General features: G+C 40.4%; 1 protein-coding gene across 1 annotated transcript in view; it reads left to right on the forward strand.

Moving 5' to 3' along the window:
* The window catches only part of UACA (uveal autoantigen with coiled-coil domains and ankyrin repeats), a 95,672-nt gene that overhangs the window by 9,938 nt on the left and 61,802 nt on the right, over nt 1-23,932 (forward strand). The gene's annotated exons all lie outside the window — the stretch shown is intronic.

The following is a 23,932-nucleotide window of genomic DNA, read 5'->3' on the forward strand; positions in this document are numbered from 1 at the left end:
TCATACCTCTTGAAACCTTGTCTGAGGCAGTATGGAGGCAGGGCAGTGTGTCTGCCCACTTGGGTTTGAATCTTGCTGCCCCTTTGTGACCTTGGACAAGTTACTTAAATATATTTGTTTCCTCATTTGGAAAGTGGGATTATTAATTAAAGTTAAGAACTCAATAAATGTTAGTTCTTATTATTACGAACTGAAAAATCTCACCAAAGTTCTTTCCATTTTTACCCTTATAACCAGCTGAACGGCAGTCTTTCCTGATCTTTTCCTTTCCAATTAATACATGCCCTTGTGGCCTTTTAGATCTGGATCTTCAAAGGACCATCTGCTCCAGTCTCTTGTCCCTAAGGATATAAGTGGTGTCTCTATGTTTTACTTATTAAAAAACCAAACAAACAATGTTTCTGAGGGATGAGAAGATGAGGAAGATAGGAGGCTGGAAGTCGGGTGGGGGAATTCTTTAAACACATGCTACAAAGTACTAACTGCTGTGACAGGGGAATGGGTCTCTGCGGTCTCCGTGTGGATCCCGTCTGGGGCTGAGGAGTCGGTGCAGGTGTTTTCCAGCAGGATGAGCCTGCTGCTGCTGCTTTTTGAAACTTGGAGGTGAGAGTCACACAACACAAAGTTAATCAGTCACAAAGTGAACAACTCGGTGTCATATAGGGTGTTCCCAGTGTTGTGTAACTGCCATCTCTGTCTAGTTCCAGAACGTTTTCGTCACCCCAGAAGGAAACCCTGTACCCATTAAGCAGTTGCTTATGTGATCCAGGAAAGGAAGAAACTGCTGTCCGAGGCAACAGCAAGAGAGCAAAGGCACGGGGCAGAAAAGTGTCAAGAGTGGGGGAAGAGGGCAGTTGGTTTGTCAGTTTAGCTTTGGTGGCTCCTAGAATGAGTAATAAATAGGTGGGGGGATTGAGTAGGAGATAGGCAGGAGGGGAAGTTGGGACTAAATCTTGGAATGGCTTAAAATACGCCATATTTTAAGAGTGTTGGACTTTGTCCCGTGTATTCAGAATTTGGGACTCACACGATCAACTGTGCTTCGGATGGATTACTTGATAGGCCTGTTTAGGAGGGATTGTAGGGGCTCAAGCTTGGCGGGCGGGTGGATGGTTCATGAGGCTACCGCCGTAGTGTAGGCAGGAATCCCCGAGGGCCCAAATCCTTACAGTGCTGTGAGGGAGAGAGAGGAGGGCACTGTTAGAGACATGCTATCTGAGACCCAGAGAAGTTGTGACTTGTTAAAGTCACAGTCAACAGACAAGAGCCCTTGCTTGCTGGCCCTCAGCGAGCCCCAGTGAGTCACCCAGGGCATGATGCAGTGTGTGGGAGGTATAGTCCCTGACCAGAGGTAATTGTGTGCTAGAACACCGCCTGTGTCTTCTTGAAGGCCGGCAAGTTGGCATTGTTTTAAAGTGAGCTTGATTTATAACCAGTTTGGATGAATAGCTCAATATTCTGATGATGCTATTTGCAAAATACTTTTGAAAGTTTAATTTGCTATTCTAATAATCTTTATAAGCACAGATTTTGAGCACATATCTAATTTGTGCTCATAAAAGTTTTCTCCAACTTTTATTGTGAAAATTTGAAATATAAAATAGTACAGTGGATTAGGACCTACTTGCTCACTACTTAGATTCAAGAGTCAAAATTCTGCTGTATTTGCTCTATCTATATGTAATATATACACACATTTTTCATTAAGTCTCTTGAGAGTTGCAGACATTATATTTTACCTTTAAATACTGTAGCATCCATCACTTAAGGATAAGATATCTTCTTATCTATGATATAATACTGATATTTATTTATTTAAAAAATTTTTTTTCAACGTTTTATTTATTTTTTTTGGGACAGAGAGAAACAGAGCATGAACAGGGGAGGGGCAGAGAGAGAGGGAGACACAGAATCGGAAGCAGGCTCCAGGCTCTGAGCCATCAGCCCAGAGCCCGACGTGGGGCTCGAACTCACGGACCGCGAGATCGTGACCTGGCTGAAGTCGGACACTTAACCGACTGCGCCACCCAGGCGCCCCTAATACTGATATTTTAAAGGAGTTTGTGACCACTAAACCAGCCTTGCAAGAAATATTAAGGGGGACTCTCTGAGGGGGCAAAAGATGAAAAATATATATATATATATATAAATAAATACCAAAAGCAACAAAAGATTAGAAAGGACCAGAGAACACCACCAGAAACTCCAACTCTACAAGCATCATAATGGCGATAAGTTCATCTTTCAGTACTCACTCTAAACTTCAATGGACTCAATGCTCCAGTCAAAAGACGTAGGGTAACAGAATGGATAAGAAAACAAGACCCATCTATATGCTGTTTACAAGAGACCCACTTTAGACCTAAAGACACCTACAGATTAAAAATAAGGGGATGGAGAACCACCTATCATGCTAATGTTCAACAAAAGAAAGCCGGAATAGCCATACTTATATCAGACAATCTAGACTTTAAAGACTGTATCAAGAGATGCAGAAGGGCATTATATCTTTTTTTTTTTTTATTTCTTGTATTGTTGCTTTTGGTTTCTTATATTGGTCTATTTCATAAGAATTTTTATCAAAATCAATGCTTTTGTTTGACATAAATTATTCTATGATTTTCCTTTTCCTTGTGTAAATAGAAGGAAAATGTGATGCAGTTTTAGAAGCATCTTTCATTTTAGTGTCATACCATATAAGTAGAGATATTCTATAGGCAAAAGATCAGGATTAAGAAGATGCCCGAAAATCTTGGTTTGAGTCCAGGCGCTGCGATTGAAAAGCTCTGTGACCTTGGGCAAGTTACTTTGGAAGTTCCAATTCTTTCTCTTGTAAGGTGGGGATAATTTTACTTGCCTTTCTACCCTATCAGAGATTATAGGTAACTAAAAAGAATGCCAACATTTTGGAAGCTGTACAACAATGTAAATAGAAATTTCAGCAGTGGTTGTTATCTGTCAGTTAAAACAATTACATTAGTTTTTGTTAGGTGTACCTAAAATTGTATTGATCCTATTCTGAAAATATAGAAAGCATTGCTCACATCTTGATGGGGTGAAGAGTAAAATTTATTGTTTATATGTGGAATGAAAAGACCTTCTGAATTCTAATTTGAATTGCTTTTTTCTAATGTTTGCATGAATAGAGAGTAAGACTAAGAAAAGTACTTTTGTTTTTGTACAAGGGGATTTTGAGTTGGTTAGCTGAATTTAAAAATACACTTGCAAGGGAGAAGTCTTTGGCAGGTTACAAAATGCATATTTTTCCCCACTGAACTTTCCTGGGGTAACACAATGAATGACTACTTTGCAGGCTGTGGAGAAAAGGGCAGAGTTGAAACTATGGCTAGTATTTTGTATTTCTGACCGTCACAGGCTTCTCATTCCAGGGGTATCTCTCACAGCTATCAACATGTTCTTTCTGCTGTTAGTACCAATAGGCAGGATCCTGGCTCTTTTTTTTTTTTTTTTTTTTTCTGGAGACAAGACTTTGGAATTCTATTGAGGGACACGCTACTTATATATTTGCCACTGTATAGGTTATAATTACTTTGAGACTAAAAATTTCAGCACAGTTCAGTTCCTCCACTATTTAACAGATTTGGTCTTCACAGTTTTATTGCCTGCCCTCAATTTTTTTGTGTCACTTCTAGGAGCTGTTATCCAGCTCCCTTGCAGACTGCCCCAGAATTTTTAGCTCAAGAGTAGCTGAGATTTAGAAAGACTTTCTTCTCTGCCTAGGGGGAAGAATTTCCTGAAGGCCACAAACGTATTTATGATCTGTTACATTGTATTTTCATTCAACAAATATTTATTTAGTACTGACTATATGTCAGGTTCTTTTCCTCCCTCCCTTCCTCCCTTCCTTCCTCCCCTCTTCTTTTCTCCTTTCTTTTTCTCCTCTCTTTCCCCTTGCCCGCCTTCTTTTTCCTCCTCTTCCTTCCCTTCCTCCTTTCTCTTTCCTCTTCCTCCTTTTTTCTTTCTTCCTCCTCTTTCTCTTTCCTCCTCCCTCTTCCTCCTTTCTCTTTCCTCCTCCTCCTTTCTCTTTCCTCCTCCCTCTTCCTCCTTTCTCTTTCCTCCTCCTCTTTTCTCTTTCTTCCTCCTCCTCCTCCACCTGATTTGTGTGGTGCTGATGGGAACTATCTTAAACCAAAGTCAGTCAGCTGAATCCTTCCTGAGAGGCCCTGCCAGCCTGATCCCAGGGTCATATCCTTAGTCCTAGTTTTTCTTAATGAACTTTGGATGGAATAATCTATATATGAGCTAGTTTTTTATTTGGCCTATTTACCTCTCCTCCAATCTGCATATTCAGAATCAAACTGGAGTTTTGTGTTATGGAACTTGTCACTGGTTTCAGAGTTCTTTGCTTCTATTTTCCCCAGGCATTATGATTTAGCACTAAAGTGGCACTAACCTTTATTTCCACTTTAATGGTTCATTATTTCCTAAATGTTCAACCTTTTGTTGTGACTAGAACACTGGCCCCCAAAGAGGTGACAATTTTGCAAAAACATGTTTCTTTTTTTGAACTTCAGCTCACTTTTTTATTTAACTAATTTTAGAATTCATGTAATTTTCCCCTGAGTTTTAAAATAACTTTACACTTTATTTCTTTAATACATTTAAATATTTGATTTTTAGAGTTAGAAAGGACCTTTCAGGTTTTCTGATCCAGTGGCAAGATAACCTTCAAGCTTTTCAGCCACAACCCACAGTTAAGTGTACATTTTCTATTGTGACGCAGAGGTGTGGTAGACAGAATTCTAAAAACGATCCTCCATGATCTCCCCCATCCCCAGGACTGAATATGATGAGAAAATATGCCCACCATTATGTTGCTATGTGGCAGATGAGATTTTGCAGATGTAATTTAAGGTTGTAATCACTTGACATTGGGTCGGCCAAAAAGGAGATTATCCAGGTGGACCTGTTCTAATCACTTGAACTTTTGAAAACCAGATTTTTGTCTGGCTCACAGCAGAACTGGAAGTCAGAGAGTTTTGAAGGACAAGAGAGACTGGTCATGTTGTTGCTGGCCTTGAGGGGGTACGGGGTTGTGGGAGAAGGAATGCCAGTGGCCTTCAAGAGCTGTGGGAGAGAGGCTCTGACGGCCAGCAAGGAGACAGGTGCCACAGAACTACAGCTGGAGGGAACTGAGTTCTGCCAACAACCTGAACGAGCCTGGAAGCATTTGTCCCCAGGTAAGAGCCAAGCCTGGCTGGTGACTTTGGCTTTGGGAGACCCTAAGCAAAGAAGCCAGTTGGTCCCACCTGGGCTTCTAACCTACACAACTGTGAAGTAATAAGTAAGTGTGTTTTCAAGCCTCTAAGTTTGTAGGGATTTTTTACACAGCAGTAGAAAACTAATACGCAAGACTATTTTGCAACCATATGAAGAAGTTCTGTGGAAGAGATAGAGTTCTTACAAGTGAAAAAGTCAGAATAAAAAACAGAGGTGCAACCTGATAGTAGTCATATAAAACATTCACTCGGGAAGAGATCAGCAGGGAATATACAAAGATGATCATCATTACGAATTATGAGATTTTTATTTTCTGTTTTTTTTTTGTCATGATGTGACTTGGTGTAACTAAAATAGACTTATATTTTTTTAACGTTTGTTTATTTTTGAGAGAACAGAGCATGAGCGGAGTAGGGGCAGAGACGGACGGAGACACAGAATCCGAAGCAGGTCCAGGCTCTGAGCTGTCAGCACAGACCCACGAACCGTGAGATCATGACCTGAGCCGAAGTCGGACGCTTAGCCAACTGAGCCACCCAGGCGCCCCTAAAATAGACTTATATTAATAGCATTTATAATGAACTGATTTATATAAAACTAGGAACCTAATTTGGGAATTTATTACTGGGAACATACAAATCATTGGCCTTGAAAGATTCTTGCTGGCAAGTGTCACGTGTGAAAAACTTCTGAACATTCCTCCTAATATTGTTTAACTACTGAATATATCATGAAGCTCATGGGTAGCAAGAACCTGTGGGTAATTAGGTAAAAGCCCTGTATTTCCTAACATTTGCCACCTCATTCATTTGCTGGGGAAACAGCTCTTGCTGGCCCATGTTATATTGACAGGGAGAACGCACAGGCCTGCATGTTGTTTTTGAAAAAGAGAGTCCACAGAGAGGTCTGAGAGTGGCTTGGAAAGATAGACTTAAAGTCGCTTGTGTGTGGCCTTTAAAATAAAGATGTGCAAGGACTTCTTATTGCTTGCCTTCAAGCCACTTTGAGTCCTTCATCCCTCTTAGAGTGAAGGCATTATTTACTGTAAGGGCCCTGTACGTTCAGCTTTTATTAGTCAGAGCGTTTTCTGTACACACAACTGAGGAAGTAGAATACCAGTTTTCCTAATTGCTTAGATCTAATTACATTCCTGCTGCTGAACTGATGGTGTGGGAAAGGATGCGTCACAGAGGAGGAAGGCACTACACTTAGGGTCCATTAGAGAGGCTTTTGGGTGTGGTGGGTTGGGCTGTACCCCTAAGACAAAGGAAGTGTCTCATTTAACGCAATGAGCCTGTCTTGTTGGGTTTTTGTTGTTATTGTTGGTTCTGACCTGTAAGATCAACTTTCCTGTGTCTGCTCCTGACTGCACAGCGTGGTAGATACTCCTCAAAGATGGCTGGAGAAGGAATGTTGTTGTCGTGGAGATGAGACCGTATCCTCCGAGTTATCCTGGAGTCGGACTGATTTATTAAAACCAACATTGCCAGCCATCTAGGGTACTATTGCTTGTCATCGTCCCTGGGTGATAACACTGATTCAGTTAAATAGCAGTAATTGGAAATAAATGCCTAAAATGGCAACATTTCCATTTCAAGTGTGAACGCATGTGCTTGAATATTACAAACCACTTTTAAACACTAGGCCAACTTTATAAAGGACAGTTTCGGGAGCTTCCTGGAATGCCTGACTTCTCCTCCTTCACAATTTCAAAACTTTTAAGTGTTCTGAGTGTGTGCTTATAGGTGACTCTCTCTGCTGAGTTCCCCTGTCCCTGTTTGGTACCATCCCTCCTAACAGGCTAAGCAGACCCTGTGGTTCTTTGAGGGGACGCAGATGATGAGTGGGGTGGCAAGTGCCATCATGGCTTAGAACAGGACAGACCTTGGGCATGTGGGAATCAGTGTGCTGTTTTCTGCTTGGTGCAATTCCTGCTGAGTGGGAGGTGAGATTAAAACAACAGGCTCTTGCCTCCTATTTTGGCTCATTTCCTGATCCTGAATGAGTCCCTCCTTAAATTTGGTACCCTAAGCAAATCTCTCCCTTAATCCTGGTCCTGGCTTTGCTCATTGGTGCCTTATTTGATTCGCAAGTTACCCCATCTTCTTTTCTCTGAAGGAGAAACTATTCTTTTTTTGCCCAGAGAATCTACAGCGAGGGTCTTTAAATTGGTTCTTGTGTATATGACTTGACTTGGCCACTGCGATCACAGATTTATACATGAATGTAAGAATATTCAGTTTATAAAGATTCATAAAGTTTCTTAGGCAGTTGAAGTAGTTTGATTTGTGTATAGCATCTTAGTAATGTAAGTATTGTGAAAATAGTTTAGATCAGCAAATATCACATGACTGTGATTGCTACCTTTTCTAAAGTGTTATCTGTTTTTTTTTTTTTTAATTGTCCAGGGAATATTCTGATTCTGATTGGTTGTGCTTACTTTTTTTTTTAACATCACCCTTATCTATTTTTTTAAAATGTTTATTGGTTTATTTTGAGAAAGCGAAAGAGAGTTCATGAAAGGGCGAGGCAGAGGGAGGGAGAGAATCCCTGGGGCTTAGATACACATCTCAAACCGAATTCTAGAGCCAATAGTATCAATTTAGTTGAACTTCTAACACAGTTATCTTTCCTATTGATTTCAAAAATATGGCAGAATTTTTGGTTAAATTATATAAATTAGCAGGACTCTATCATCAGTGGAATTTTGAAGTTTTTTTGTTTTATTGTTTTTTGAATTTTGAGTTTTTTTTTAATTTTTTTTTTCAACGTTTATTTATTTTTGGGACAGAGAGAGACAGAGCATGAACGGGGGAGGGGCAGAGAGAGAGGGAGACACAGAATGCGAAACAGGCTCCAGGCTCCGAGCCATCAGCCCAGAGCCCGACGCGGGGCTCAAACTCCCGGACCGCGAGATCGTGACCTGGCTGAAGTCGGACGCTTAACCGACTGCGCCACCCAGGCGCCCCTGAATTTTGAGTTTTTAATATGTAGCCACTTGAGAATTTGGTATATATCTTACACATCTATAAAGTTTGCATTTTAGAATCATTTGAACAAACTTTTAAAGCAACATTAGTTTATATTGCAAATGATAAGACCAAATTATTTTTGCTTTAATTCATCTCTTTATGGCAGCGATTCTCAGCTTGCAGGCACCTTTGTTCCCGTGGGGACATTTGGCAATGTCTGGAGACATTTTTGGTTGTCACAACTTGGGGGGTACTATGATGTCTAGTGGGAAGACTCCAGGGATGCTGCTAACCCTCTTATAATGCATAGGACAGTCCCTCTGCAACAAAAACTTAACATGGTTCAAAATGTCAATAATGCCAAGGTTGAGAAACCCTGCCTTATATGTCATCATAGCAAAGTATAGTTTCTGTAGTCCTTTGCATTTTCCATTTTTCCACCACTTAGGTGAACCAGAATTTTTAAAAAAGTGCTTTTGTCACAATAGTTAGTAGATTGATTACAAAAATGGCCCTATTCTGTACCTTTCCTTGTATCCACAGGCTGCAATGTGACTATCTGTTTTCCTGCTTCTTGAGTCTAGGTTGTGCTTTGGACAATAGAAGGTGTTGGAAATGATGTTGAGTCTGGGTATCAAAGATTTTTCATGCTTCTGTTCTCTCTTACGAGCGAGCCCATGCCACACTGCTAGTTAGCAGTTGCTGCTTTTGCCCTGTCAGCAAGCCACTCACCAGACATGGGAAAGAGACCATCCTAGACCAGCCAGGCCCCAACCCCCTTGGGCAGGTGGTAGTAGAGGCCTGTGTGGGCCTGAGATTACTCAGTCTGGCCCGGCACAGCAGAACTGCCCAGTTGACCTGCAGACTTGTGAGCAATAGTAAATGGTCGCTGTTTTAAATCACTGTTTGGTTTTGCAGCAATAGAAAACTGATACGTGATGAAATAATAACACTTTTGTGGGAGAATGGACATTTTTGCCTTTTCCTCTGATTATTAATAATGCCAGGCAGAGGGCTTGTTAAAAAAGCCTTGATATGGGATTGCATTTGTTGTCTTCATGTTTTACAGACAGGAAAGCCATAAAGATTTTTTTTTTATATGAGATTTATTGTCAAACTGATTTCCATACAATACCCAGTGCTCATCCCAACAGGTGCCCTCCTCAATGCCCATCACCCACCCTCCCCTCCCTCCCACCTCCCATCAACCCTCAGTGTATTCTCACTTTTTAAGAATCTCTTATGGTTTGGCTCCCTCCCTAACTTTTTTTTTCTTTCCCCTCCCCCACGGTCTTCTGTTAAGTTTCTCAGGATCCACGTAAGAGTGAAAACATATGCTATCTGTCTTTCTCTGTATGACTTATTTCACTTAGCATAACACTCTCCAGTTCCATCCACGTTGCTACCAAAGGCCATATTTCAATCTTTCTCATTGCCAAGTAGTATTCCATTGTGTACATAAACCACAATTTCTTTATCCATTCATCAGTTGATGGACATTTAGGCTCTTTCCGTAATTTGGTTATTGTTGAAATAAAGATTGAAGTCAAGTGAACAAAGGGGAGAAGGTGGAAGGAGATTAAATCCGTGATCTCTTGGGGTCTGGATCATGTTTGGGTAATGGTTTTGGATTGTATTTGGATCCCAGGCTAAAGAGTTTAGCAGATCAGTTTTTTGTTTTGTTTTGTTTTGTTTTGTTTTGTTTTGTTTTGTTTTGTTTTTGTTTATAGAACATCCCATGTATTGGGTTTGTTTGATTGCTTCCTGATTATTACTTCTAGGTTCAATATTTGTGGCAAGAATACAACTACTAGAGGGTTTTAAGGAAAGGAGTGACATAATCTGACTTGTTTTAAAACATATTCTGACTGCTGTGTGGAGAATAACTGTAGGGAGTGGGGGACAAGGGTGGAAGCAAGGAGACCATTAGTAGGTTATCATAATCCAGACGAGGATGCTGAAACCAGAAAAAAATGTAAAATATAATAAATCTTATTGCTATTGAGTAAATTCGTTTATGCTAGGCTATTTTTAAAACTTTCTTTTGTATTTTCCATATGCTCTCACTTGAGAAGTAATGAAACTTTAAAAATTGGCTTATAGAATCCTAGGTCTATTTTTTAAAATTTATTTGGATTTTATTTTATTTATTTTTTATTTTAGAGAGAGAGAGCATGAGTAAGGGTGAGGGGCAGAGGGAGAGAGAGAGAAAATCTTAAGCAGGTTCCATGCTCAGTGTGGAGCTCGATCCCATGACCCTGGGATCATGACCCAAGCCGAAATCAAGAGTTGGACGTTCAACAGACTAAGCCACCCAGGTACACCCAAATTTTATTTTTAAGTAATCTCTGCACCTAGCGTGGGGCTCGAATTCACAACCTCGAGATCAAGAGTTGCATGTTCCACTGACTGAGCCAGCCAGGCACTCTTGTACTCCTAAGCCTATTTAAAAACTCATCTTGGGGCATCTGGGTGGCTCAGTCAGTTAAGTGTCTGACCCTTGATTTTGGCTCAGGTCGTGATCTCATGTTTTGTGAGACTGAGCCCCAGGTGGAGCAGCGTGGAGCCTGCTTGGGCTTCTCTCTCTCTGCCTCTCTCTCTCTCTCTCAAAATAAAGAAATAAACATTAAAAACACAAACAAACTCATCTTTCCCTAACACATTAATGATAAGTTCAGGAAGAGTTGCGAGAAGAGAAAAACACATTACATGTGTGAGGCTGTGGTATATCTGTGTTATTGGAAAAGCCCAAGCAAATTGCATATTTGTAGGAATTGGCCTCTGGGTGTGGCTTGGTTCTGTTTACGGACTGTGGCCAATTTTTTTTTTTTTAAGTACACGGCTGTGATTGAGGTATAAAAGATGTTCCTTTAAAAAACCCAAATATCCTGTATATAACAAAGTATATTTTATAAACACATCTAAGCAAATAGACTAACAAATGTTTTTAAATATGGGAAAAATACTGTGCAAATTAAAAACTGAATTAGACGGAGTCTAATATAAAATTTGATATTTTGACCTCAAGAAAAATGCCATTTTTTTCCTTTAAAGGTAGATGTTTATAAGACTCCATATGAAAACCTCACTCTTCTTAATCTGTTCACAATATAGGCGTGGTTCTCAAGTAGGGTACTGCCACACTCAAAAGAGACAATCTTCAAGACAATCTGCCTCAGACACTTAGCCCTGAGAGCCACCCATTCAAATTCGTCTCCCAGCTCTGACCGGGAATGATTTCAAAGCACCGCAACTCTTCTGGATCTCAGAGCTGCCCACTGTAAAACATTTTCCGCATCCTTGAAAGCCAGAGAAACAGTATAATGTCTATACCCCTCACAATACTTAAGGGGTCACTCATCAGTGACCGGGGGAGAGCCTGGGAGCTGAGACTCATGTGATGCACAGCTCCCAGCCCTGCCTTTAGCAAAGGTCGTGCCTCGTGTCACCGTCAGCCAAAAAGTTACCAGCGTCAGCGTTTATTAAGTAGGATTAGGATAATCACCTCAATATAAATAAAAAGTACAGTCCTTTGTTCAGATGATAATAAAGATACTGGACTTGAAGCTCCATTTCTCAAGTAGAGAAAGTATTATTCAAAAAGCCTGTTGACTATGTCAGCATCCATTAAAATCAGTACAAAATGTTTTAATTCCATTTGCATAATAAAATACAACATTTAGAATAGTTTATGATAAATAAGAATTTGACTGTAAAAGCAAAATACTTAAAGCATCCTAATTAATATGGAAACTACTTATTATTCCATGCCAAATTTAAATTAGTCTTTGTCTGCAGCTATTTGACTGATATAAAATAGAATGTGAAACATTCAAAATTGCTTTTAATAGTTATTAAATATTTCTAAAACATGAAAACATTTAGAAATTTGGCAATTTCTTCCAAACCCCAAACCAGAGGTGTTTCCCATTAAGGTATCTGCCGGTACAAATTTAATGTCATAATCTGGCCAACATTAAATTCTAAAATCAATGTAGGGTACCTGAAATAACAAAAACAGAAAAACTAAAGCATTTGTTTTTTACTCCTTTTAAGAAGTCTTCGTTTTCTCTGATCGTAGACAATTGTAAATCTTTAGAAATTATCATTTAGAATGTGAAAATTCTCCATACTTACGTATATGTGATTGTCAAGATGTTCAAGACGTGTTTATTATGTGAAACAAGCAAGTTGGAGGACAGTCCATTAGTATAATCCTTGTTTGATTAGTGGAGACTTTTTTAATTGGAGAAATACACACCAAATTCTTCACCAAACTCTTAAAAATAGATTCCTGTGTTTAAGGAATTCAGGAATATGACATGAGGTTCTCAACCATTCCTGGATCACACTTTAAGAGATGAACTTGGGGGCGCCTGGGGGGCTCAGTCGGTTAAGCGTCCGACTTCGGCTCAGGTCATGATCTCACAGTTCGTGGGTTCGAGCCCCGCGTCGGGCTCTGTGCTGACAGCTCAGAGCCTGGAGCCTGTTTCGGATTCTGTGTCTCCCTCTCTCTCTGCACCTCTCCTACTTGTGCTCTGTCTCTCTCTCTCTGAAAAATAAATAAATATTAAAAGAAAAAAAAAGAGGTGAATTTGGAAGGTTTAGTTAAGAGTGGTGACTATCGACGTTTTGAATAAACACACACATTTGATGTAGACTGTTTGCCTGCTATACTCGGAGCTGCCCTATGAAGGATCTTAGGTGGTGCAGGGACAAAGGAAGAAATACAGGCTGTAAAGGGACCCTATCTTCAAACAGATCAATTCTGTTTTGTTCATTTCAGAGCTTCCTTGAAGAACATTTCTGAAATGAAAAAGGCTTGAAAACTACATCTGAGATAACTGCCCGTATCGAGTAGAAGTTCTAGGACAATTTGAGGATATTCAATAATTTTAAAATCTTAAAATCTTAAACATCACTACCTAATGTTTATTTGATGTTTTTAGTTTTTGAGGAGACTTTGAACAATTATTTTTATTTTAGCCAATTAAACCTGAGTGGAACAGATGGAAAGTACAATGGGACTTGAAATATTCCTACAGTGATGAAGTATCTCAAATAATTTATAAATAGGTTGTCAATGGAAGTTTATCTGCTCTGTGGACAGTAGAGTTCAGAAAAGTATTTGAAATAGAAGCAATTAGTTTTAGAGTGCTTTATATTATTTCTATGTGATATGTTATAAAATAATATTGAAGTAACCTATTTGTTTTGCTTATGTGCTCTTTCTAGTTGTTCTACCATACCTGTTTCTATAGTAAAATGAGAACACACTTTATACTGTGCTTTGTTAAATAATATTTTTGTGATATTTAGAAACATAAATGTAAAATTTCTTTTATAGATTACAATGCCCCCCACCCCCCCAAAATGCCAGGGACCAGGAAGGAGACTTTAACTGGGTAAAGACTTTACATGGGTAAAGACTGGGTCTAAAAATATACCCAGTTCTATCTCTTCTATTGGATCTTCCTAAAAGCCATGTGTATGTATAATTCTTCCTCTAAAATCCACTTGCTTAATCCTTAAGCAAAAGTTGCCTGTTTCCCTAACCTTCTTGTACGTCAACCACAGCCTACACATACAGTGAAAGAAATTTGGAGTTTCGGAGCTTAAGATGGAAGCAAAGAAAGAATGTCCCTGGCTGAGGGTGAGCTTGTTAAGATCACCCAGATCCGCGCTGGGCCGTGTCAGCCGCAGAGCTTTGGAGGTGGCTCTGGGTACTCTCTTCAGGAGGTTCCTAGGACTCAGGTGACCCCGGGGGCCTCCCTCTAGCTCCAGACCTGGGGACCCGTTCAATTGTTGTTCCCATCATTTGTTTTCTGTGCGATTTTCCCTTGTGGCTCTTTATGTGTGTCTTTATGGTAAATCTTGTTATTGCTTAAGGCAACTGAATGGGTCTTTCTTATATAAAGGCTGAACGGAATAATACTCATTATAGAATTTAGAAAATACAGGAAATATTAAAAAAAATCTTCTCTAATTCCACTTTCCATCGCTGTTAACTCTGGTTATTTCCTTTTTTTTTTTTTTTGAGTGTTTATTTCTTAAAATTGTGATTTTACAAACTTAATTAACGTTTGTATGCCTTTTCAATATTCTGAGCTCTGTGATCTTATTTGTAGTTCACAAGAAAATTAAAGCAAAGCTGAATGAAATGAGAATAGTTGGAAGAAACTATGTAGGGAATATGTATTTTTGAAACCTGGAGTTTAGGGGCACCTGGGAGGCTCAGGCAGTTAGGCATCCGACTTCAGCTCTGGTCACGATCTTGCCGTTTGTGAATTCAAGCCCTGCATCGGGCTGTCTGCTGTCAGGACGGAGCCCGCTTAAGATCCTCTGTCCCCCTTCTCTACCTCTGCCCCCACTCGCAAAAATAGATAAACATTAAAAAAAAACCTAAATTTTAGAGACATTTAGTTTCGTTACCGAAAGAACGGCAAAGAAGCTTCTAAACTATTGAGAAAGTAAATATCGTTTATAGTTTTTACAATTTCCTCTGTGCTGCTAATATATTCCGTGTCTTGTAAAAGTTTGAATTAGAAGTTTTGTTAGGGGAGACTCAGTTTCCCATTGCAAGGTGAAGGCCTTTTGTCACCCTGATAAATTCACCTTAGCCTTGTTTAAGCAGAAACTCAATCTTGATTGGATTAGAAGCTGCAGAGTTAAACCAAAAGTTCACTGTGATGTTAAGTAATGTATAAGGAGAACGAAATAGCTGGCCAGTGGGCTGGTTCCTTCCATCCAGTCTCTCCATCAACGGGAAGCAAGTTTAGCAGAAGCTTGCTTGTTGAAAGTAGAAGAACAATGGAATAAATGAAGGGATGCGAATGTTGAAAGCCATGGTGCTTTGATGACTAGATGTCTTCATCCTTTTGTATCGTTCGTGCACAGTCAGTGCCAGAATTCCTGGAAACCTTCGGTATCAGCGTACCTCTGCTCTCATTCAGGCACGTTCATAGCTACTTCAGCTGTGTCCCTGCTCGCTGTTCCTATTTCTTGGTTAAATGATAACGAAGGAAATATATTGTTGAGTCCATTCACAGTCTGTCCACCTCCATCGGGACTGTGGAGAATTAAGAGCTGTATCTTTTTTTTTTTTTTAATTTTTTTTTCAACGTTTATTTATTTTTGGGACAGAGACAGAGCATGAACGGGGGAGGGGCAGAGAGAGAGGGAGACACAGAATCAGAAACAGGCTCCAGGCTCCAAGCCATCAGCCCAGAGCCCGACGCGGGGCTGGAACTCACGGACCGCGAGATCGTGACCTGGCTGAAGTCGGACGCTTAACCGACTGCGCCACCCAGGCGCCCCTAAGAGCTGTATCTTGAGAGGTCCTCCTTAAGGTGGGGAAGGAAGGACACTGTGAAAGCTGAAAAGATTTCCTTTTCTTTTTTTTTTTCCCCCGTTTATTTATTTTTGGGACAGAGAGAGACAGAGCATGAACGGGAGAGGGGCAGAGAGAGAGGGAGACACAGAATCTGAAACAGGCTCCAGGCTCCGAGCCATCAGCCCAGAGCCCGACGCGGGGCTTGAACTCACGGACCGCGAGATCGTGACCTGGCCAAAGTCGGACGCTTAACCGACTGTGCCACCCAGGCGCCCCAAAGATTTCCTTTTCAAACAGGAAGGAGGGTTTACCTGAAGCAGCGGTCTGCCTCCTCTCACAACCATTAGCAGCAAATGTTCCCCGTGACAATTAAAATGACTGCTTTTCTTACGTTACCGACCACTGCTTTGTCCTCAGGGACCAGGGAGGCCTGTGGACATTCTGGTCAAAAGGAAGGAGCGCTAAGATGGAGTTATCCGTATTCGCCATGGGAGTGAGTGGTCACATATACGCCAGATTTTTACCATTCCTGGACTTGATGATTCTTCGAAGTCTTGATTCTTTTATAAATCTGAGATCTGTTTTAAAATGTAACTTCCTTTAACATAACAAGGAAAGACATTGAGTTTTAGATTTTCCATACATACTGCAGCTTGTGGGAGAGAAAATAACTATTGCTGTCTTGGAGTTACAGGATGTGTGAACAATCTATCATAATGTTAACCTTAAAAATAAAACTGCCGGTTGTTTTACCAGCAAAAATGAGTTTGAGAATAACAGAGAATTGCAATTCAGCCCAAGCAAACTACTGCAAAACCATAGGCAAGTCCTGAGAACAAAGGAGAGGACTGCTCTTTTATAGAGGAAAGGGGTGGGGACAGCTGGAAGGGCTGTTAATAAACAAAAAGTCTGGGGCGCCTGGGTGGCTCAGTCGGTTGAGCGTCCCGACTTCGGCTCAGGTCATGATCTCGCGGTCCGTGAGTTCAAGCCCCGTGTTGGGCTCTGTGCTGACAGCTCAGAGCCTGGAGCCTGTTTCAGATTCTGTGTCTCCCTCTCTCTCTGACCCTCCCCCATTCATGCTCTGTCTCTCTCTGTCTCAGAAATAAATAAATGTTAAAAAAAAATTTAAAAAAAATAAACAAAAAGTCCATCGGAGGTTAAAGTGGAGTTTGAAGTATAGTGGCTTGTCATTGGCTAGGTTGTGACAGTCTCTCATTGGCTGGGCTGTTGCTGGGGCCAGAGGAAAGCCTTTCTTCCTCCTGTTGGGGTAATAAAGTAGTAGCTAATAGTACCAAGTGCACGACGTGTCTTTTCCTGTTGGGTCTGCAACTGAGGACCCCTCGAGCCCGACAGCTCCCCTTCTGGCTGGCTTCCTGACTGCATTTTAGTGAGGTTTCCTTTTACTAATTGTCACTAAATAAATCTATCAAATATTCTATCAAATAGAGATTTTAATCTAAAAGATGTATTGCAAACCTTGCTGCTTTCTTTGGTTGGGCTTTCCAGATCTTATTTTCTGGCTTGGTGTAAATGAATAGAGGAAAAAGCCATTCTGGGCCAAAATTTAGCATATATACTTGGGAATGCTTACCATATAATGAAAGAATTTAATCTATAAAAAGGTCACACTCTCTAAGGCAATTGTAGGGACGCCTTGGCTTAAAATAGCTCAGTATACACACTTCCCAAAGAAACCATGAGGCACCTTTTAGCTGGTTATTATTAGCTTTACTAATTCATTTACCACAGGTTTCCTTCAAAAGTGAAACTCCCTAGTACAGTCAGTTTCAGAAAACTTTTCAGTAGAGTATTTGTTATAAAAGCAAACCAGCCACATTCAAATTTTTAAAAATTTTAAATCAGAAGTGTTGGGGCGCCTGGGTGGCGCAGTCGGTTGAGCCTCCGACTTCAGCCAGGTCACAATCTCGCGGTCCGTGAGTTCGAGCCCCGCGTCGGGCTCTGGGCTGATGGCTCAGAGCCTGGAGCCTGTTTCCGATTCTGTGTCTCCCTCTCTCTCTGCCCCTCCCCTGTTCATGCTCTGTCTCTCTCTGTCCCAAAAATAAATAAACGTTGAAAAAAAAATTAAAAAAAAAAAAAAGAAGTGTTAAAGGATTGTTGGGCGCCTGCACAGAGTCAGTTGTGCATCTGATTTCATCTCGGTCACGAACTCATGGTTCGTTAGTTGGAGTCTCACATCCGGTGAGCTCGAGCACCGCTTTGGGTGAACATGAGCCCTGCTTCGGGTAAAACGTGAGTCCTGCCTTGGGTGAGACCTGCTTCTCTGTCTCTCCCCACCTTTCCCCCCCACTCTCTCTGCCCCACACTCACTTGTGCTTACTCTCTCTCTCTCTCTAAAGAAAAAAAAGTGTCAAAGGATTGTCATGTAGGTTTCTGTGTTCTTAAAGATTCTTCTCTTTGAAGGGCACAACTTTTTCTGAGTATATGTGTTAAAAACATTTCTATGTATTATTTTCTATCAGACTTTATGAATACCAGCTAGCCTGAGATGCAATACAAAGCCAAATATTTGTAAATGTTACTTGTGTGATCACTTTCAATCTGAAGTGATCAGGTGTAGAATGAATTCTTTAATTTCGATATTTGTTAATTTCAGTTTCTTTAGTCCCTGTGCAGATACTTAATTCCCTATTCCATGTAGTCAAGTGGCTAGGTTGGTAAGGATGCAGCTTACTCCTTGCTCTTGAGGAACTTGTAGACAGACGAATGGGGGAGACCTTATTACAGCGCTAACACATTTAAATAGAAAGCTACAGCTCTATGTATAAGCTCTGTGAAGGAGAGGTATTCCAGAATATATGACAGGGAAGGCTTGACTTGGCCTGGGAAGTCAGAGGAAGTTTCTCTGAAAAAGCTGAGCTGCTGCGATAAAAAAACCCAGGTTACGTAGCATAGAGGAAAGGAAGGGTGTTCTCAGGTACCCTGTGAGGGCACTCGGTGCTTCTAAAGAACTTTCCTATGAAAAGAGATTGGAGGGCAGGAGAGAGAATATCCAACTATAGAGACCAGTAGGGGCCAGACCACGAAGAATCTTTGAGATCATGTTAAGGATTTTGATCTTGAGGGCAATAGGAAGTTTTTAAAAAAGTGTAAGTATGCTAAGTTTCTATTGTAAAAATAGATCTATTTGAATAACTTAGTAGCGATGCTCTCTAATCACATTTTAGCACCTTGGCGGTAGCAGTAGTTAGTAGTAGCAGTAATAATACTTAACTGCCATTTATTTTGCACTTACTCTGTGTCAGTCCTTTGGAGCATACCCAAGGTATAAATATATTAACTCTCATTCTTATTACTAGTGAGGCGGTTGATATTTTACAGATAAGCAAACTGACGTGCAGAAGGTGTAAGTAATTTGACCAAGCTCATTAGCAAATGAGTGATTGAGCTGGAAACTCAGCCCAGGGTTTTCTGATGCTAAATCCCTGTGGGATAATAGGACTTCACCCAAAAATTGTCCAGTGTGCACTTTCTGACCAAACTGTACCTTCAGACAGGCTATTAAGGATGTTTTTAATAATGATAAATTAATGCTTTTTTGAGTTTGATTTTTCAAACTTCATTGAATAAAAAAAAGAGCTTCTCTTTGTTGCCAGCAGAGGGAGCCAGAAAGATTGATATTGTAATAAGTTTTGGAATTCTCCAAGTTAGGAGTATTCATGAGCAATTCTATTGAACTCATATTAAGAATAATTGTTTAGATTAAATATGTATATGGTGTGGTCTCATTTTGATTTAAAGGTAAATGTGTATCTAGGTATTGAAAAGAAGTCCGGAAAGACATAAAATATAACATTATTGTTACCTCTCAGCAGTGGTTTTTCTAGGTTTTTTTCTTTTCCACCTTTTTTTTGGGAACATATTAGTCTTATAGAATTTTTCTGCCATGAACATGTATTATGCAGTAAAACGTAACTCTTATTTGTAGTTTATGTGAACAGGGCTATCAATGGTTTATAAAGCATTTAAAATGTTTTTTGAGACTAAAATGCATCACCCATCATTTTAATGCATTATTAGTTTACTTGGGGTATCTTTTTTATATTGACAAGGTAAATTTAGGCCAACACCTATCTGAATCTTCAAAATTCTGAACTACTACAGCCTAAATTTAAGAAAGTGTATCAAGTAGAAATAAAAAAAGGTTTTAGATTCTTGGTTGTCCCATTAATAAGAATATTGTAGAATATAAAAGAAAAAATTCATTATGAATAATATATTTAATAGGATTCAGACTCAGAACTGACTTCATGGTATTCATGGTATCAGCTTTCTCCTCCATCTATCTTATAGAATTGGTAAATAATATAAAATCAAGTTATCACTTCAGTGAAATGATTTTTAATAACCTGTACCTTTAACTGAAGTTTAGAATTAGATAGTCTAGGAATTTGACTTTAATTTTTAATATTTTAAAAGGTTTATTTATTGTGTGTGTGTGAGGGGGGGTCGTTAGTACATGCACACATGTGAGCAGGGGAGGGTGGGGAGAGAGAGAGAATCCCAAGCAGGCTCTATGCTACCATCACGGAACCCAGTGCGGGGCCTGATCCCGTGAACCATGAGATGATGATCTGAGCCAAAACCAAGAGTCGGACACTTAACCGACTGAGCCACCCAGGGTCCCCTGGAATTTGACTTTTAACTCTGCCACTTAGTAGTTATCACATGTTGGCAAGTTACTGAACCTCTCTAAGTTTCTTTTGCTTTATATGGGGAACGAAGATGGTAATAAGTCTTCTTTGGTCATAGTTGAGGACTATCAGAAGCATTTGCAAAGTGTTTATTATTACAGTAAATGTTAATTTATTAGGTTTGCAACCTTAGTTTTGTTTTTGCCACAAGCTCGCTTCCAACAACTGAACTGATTTGTCCTTTATCGAATCCGTATTTGCCCATACCAATAGCCGCTATAGGCACACAGATCCATCATGAACTATACTTACCTACAATCATAGGCATCTCACATTATATTTAGCTACCAAAATATAGCTATGCATCACACAATTCTTTCCCCTTTAACCCTTTGTTTCGTTCATGTTCTGTATTAAGCAACTTTGCGGCAGAAACAACCCACAAGTCTTGGTGGTTTCTAACAACATGACATTACATGTGGCCTTTGAGCTGCCTGTGGAGAGTGGTTCTGCTCCACATGCTTTCATTCTAAGACCCAGACCGAAGGAGCAGCCTCTCTCTGGACCTGCCATTTGCTGCGTGGTAGCCAGAACTCAGAGGGCTGGCTGAAACTTGTGATACCCCTTAAAGCTTCTGCTCTGCTGTGCCGTGTGTCATGACCGCCACAGCGTGCCGCATGGCTGCGCTCCGAGTAGTGAGGCACAGGGACAGATACTCTTCATGCTGTAGGTATAGGCGAGTTATAAACCGGGCAGGGATGTGTAAGCCTCTTCCAAGGATGGGGATGATAAATGGTGAACAGTGATGTAATCTACCACAATTTGTCCTCTTCATCACAAATGCCAACTGTGTTCCCTTCTGCTTACAAAATACATTTATCCCTTCATCAAGGAAAATACCTCAAGAACTTCTTTCAATTGCATTAGGTTTATAGTCTAGAACCTCTTAGAATTTGTACGTCTTTTATGTGTGTAGATTTTCTTGATCCGGAGACCAGTTCTCTTCAACCCTCCACCCCCTCCCCACCCCCCACCCCCCACCATACAGTGATGGAACAGGGATAGGATATCCACAGCGAACATTCCTGTTAAGACGTAGGAATAGTGGAGGCACCCAGCAGTCTCTGGTCCCTGGCAGTTAATTGTATTGTATTGTATCAATTGGATTTTTGGGTGAATGTAACGAGGGCTCCTTTTCTTGGCACTGGAGGATGTTCCTTGATTTGGCCCTGGTTATGTTTCTGTGGGTAGCTCCCTAGTCCATTGTTTTCCATGGCTCTGGGTTGTGCCCTTTGTGAGGTGTTTCTTTTAATATATCATCTGTGCCCATATTTGAACAGAGTATTGGAGGGGATGCCCTTGTTGGCGAGGGAATGAGGTAAGGGTTAAACAGCTTTACTGGTCTGCCTGTAGAAACCTGGGGCCCATTAAATATGATCTAGGAGTCACAGACCCTAAACCCAGGCTGGGGGCTGTTTTGGAAGTTGTTTTTTTGTCTTTTTATCTATTTGAGTCAGATCCAGGTGCCGACAATCGTATCCTCGATCCTTTGGCAGACGCATTTTTCTCTAAACTTCAGTTCAGTTACCTTGAGCTTATTCGGCTTCAATGGGACCACATCCTTAGGCTCTTCCTGTGGGGAGTCCCCCTCCGAGCCATTTTGTTTCATTGAAAGGATTTGCTGGGTGAAAGGAAAACACTTGTTTCCTTTACTCACTGTCCGCTGAATGCTTCTTTTGTACTCCCAAGTGCGTGTGTGTGTGTGTGTGTGTGTGTGTGCGCGCGTGTGTGTTTCCATACCAGGCTGTTCCCTGATTCTCTGTGAGAACCAACCGGGTGTCCTACGGTTTAACTTAATCCTGACGCTGACTACCTAGACTTAGCTCAGACCCCACAGGTTAAGGGCTCAGTCCCACTAGACTGTCCCCCCTCTCACTTTGGACATCAGTAGCAAGTCCAGTCCTTTCAACCAAGTTATCTCATTTTTCACATGTCAACAATTTTATTTACTGCTACATTATGTGGTTGGCTGTCTTTCCGACCTCCACTAACCATTTCCTGGCTCTCCATCACCCAGCTTTAAAGCCTACATCACATACTTTTATTATTGTTTGTGACAGTGGTTGTTAAGGTGTAGCACCTGCCTCTGGTACCAGTTTCTGCAGTGTTCAGCTTTATGGTAGTAATTACCTTCAAATTGCAGTGACTTCTCAAAATAACAAACTTATATTTCCTAACCTATGTTATAGACTATGGGTCAGCTCTGTCGAAACAGCCTGTGGCTCCCCTCCAGACCCAAGGCTAAAGGAAAAGCCCTTATATGAGATGTGATAGTCTCTTGACTGAAGCCAAGACTGGCGCAAACTTGGACGGCTGCTTCAAGGTTTTACTTAGATGTGATGTATATTCCGTCTGTTCATGTTCTGTTGGCCAAATCATATCTCATGGGTGATCCCCAAATCAGTGACCTAGGGATGGCTATTCTTTCCCTATGAGATGATACACAGGTCACACATCTACATACAGAGAGATACCTAAACATACGTGTGTGTGTATAATAATCTTGCAAGGAAGCAGGGGAATGGATAGTCTCAAATAATACAGTCTACCATAACTTTCCCATGTAGTTTTGGATGATGCATGAAAAATCAGAATTGTGTGTGTGTGTGTGTGTGTATTTTAAACTTAATGGTATATTACCTTACTGTACTATACTGTATGGACTCTCCAGAGAACTAGAGCTAATAGGAAATATATAGATATCTATAACTATGAGAGAGATAAATTAATTTACTTTAAGGAATTGGCTTATATAACTGTGGGGGCTAGAAAATCTGAAATTTATAAGGCAGGCTCACAGGCTAGGAGCTCAGGCAGGATTTCTGTGTTATAGTCATGAGACAGAATTGCTTCTTGTCAGGGAATCTTCAGTTTTTGCTGTTAGGGTCTTAAAATGATTAGATGAGGCCTATCCACAATATTAAGGGTAATCTCTTTACCTCAAGTCAACATATTTTAAATGTCAGTCACATCTACAAAGTCCTTCCTGGTAACATCTGGATTCATGTTTGTCAAAACAACTGGGCACCATAGCTGAGCCAAGGTGATAAAGAATTGCCCTTCATATACACATAGTGCTATTTTGCAGATAGGAGAATATGAACACAGAGAGTATTCTCTCATAGGTCTCATGGTAGAGCACCAACAAATTAGCTTGATCATAGCTAATAAACGCCGTATATTTTGGCCGAAGATAACTGAGCACCTAAAACGGGGTTTGGCAAACTGTGGCCTACTGCCTGTTTTTATAAATAAAGTTTTATTGGAACATGGCCATGGTTATTCTTTATATATTGTCTATGGCTATTTTCATTCCATAAGGGCAAAGTTGAATAGTTACAACAGAGAATGCATGGCCTGCAAATCCTAAAGTGTTTACCGTCTGGTTTACACAGAAAATGTTTGCCAACCAACCCTTAAAGAATACGTGGAAAAGAAGCTTGTGATTTTTGCTTTGTCATGGTTCACTCCTACTGCAGTGTCTTCATCTGAGGATGAATGTATGCTCATTAAACACTACAGCAGCAATATTATTAAAGTATTATTTAAATTTTATTAGATTTATAAAAATTAACGGCTTATTAATTTTTATTGCATAGCCATTCAGATTTTCTTTTAGATCGCTTAATAGAGTTCAGGTTTTGCTGATAAAATGCATATGATTGCTGGTTGTT

This window comes from Acinonyx jubatus, chromosome B3, assembly GCF_027475565.1.
Source record: "Acinonyx jubatus isolate Ajub_Pintada_27869175 chromosome B3, VMU_Ajub_asm_v1.0, whole genome shotgun sequence".
Classification (NCBI taxonomy): domain Eukaryota; kingdom Metazoa; phylum Chordata; class Mammalia; order Carnivora; family Felidae; genus Acinonyx; species Acinonyx jubatus.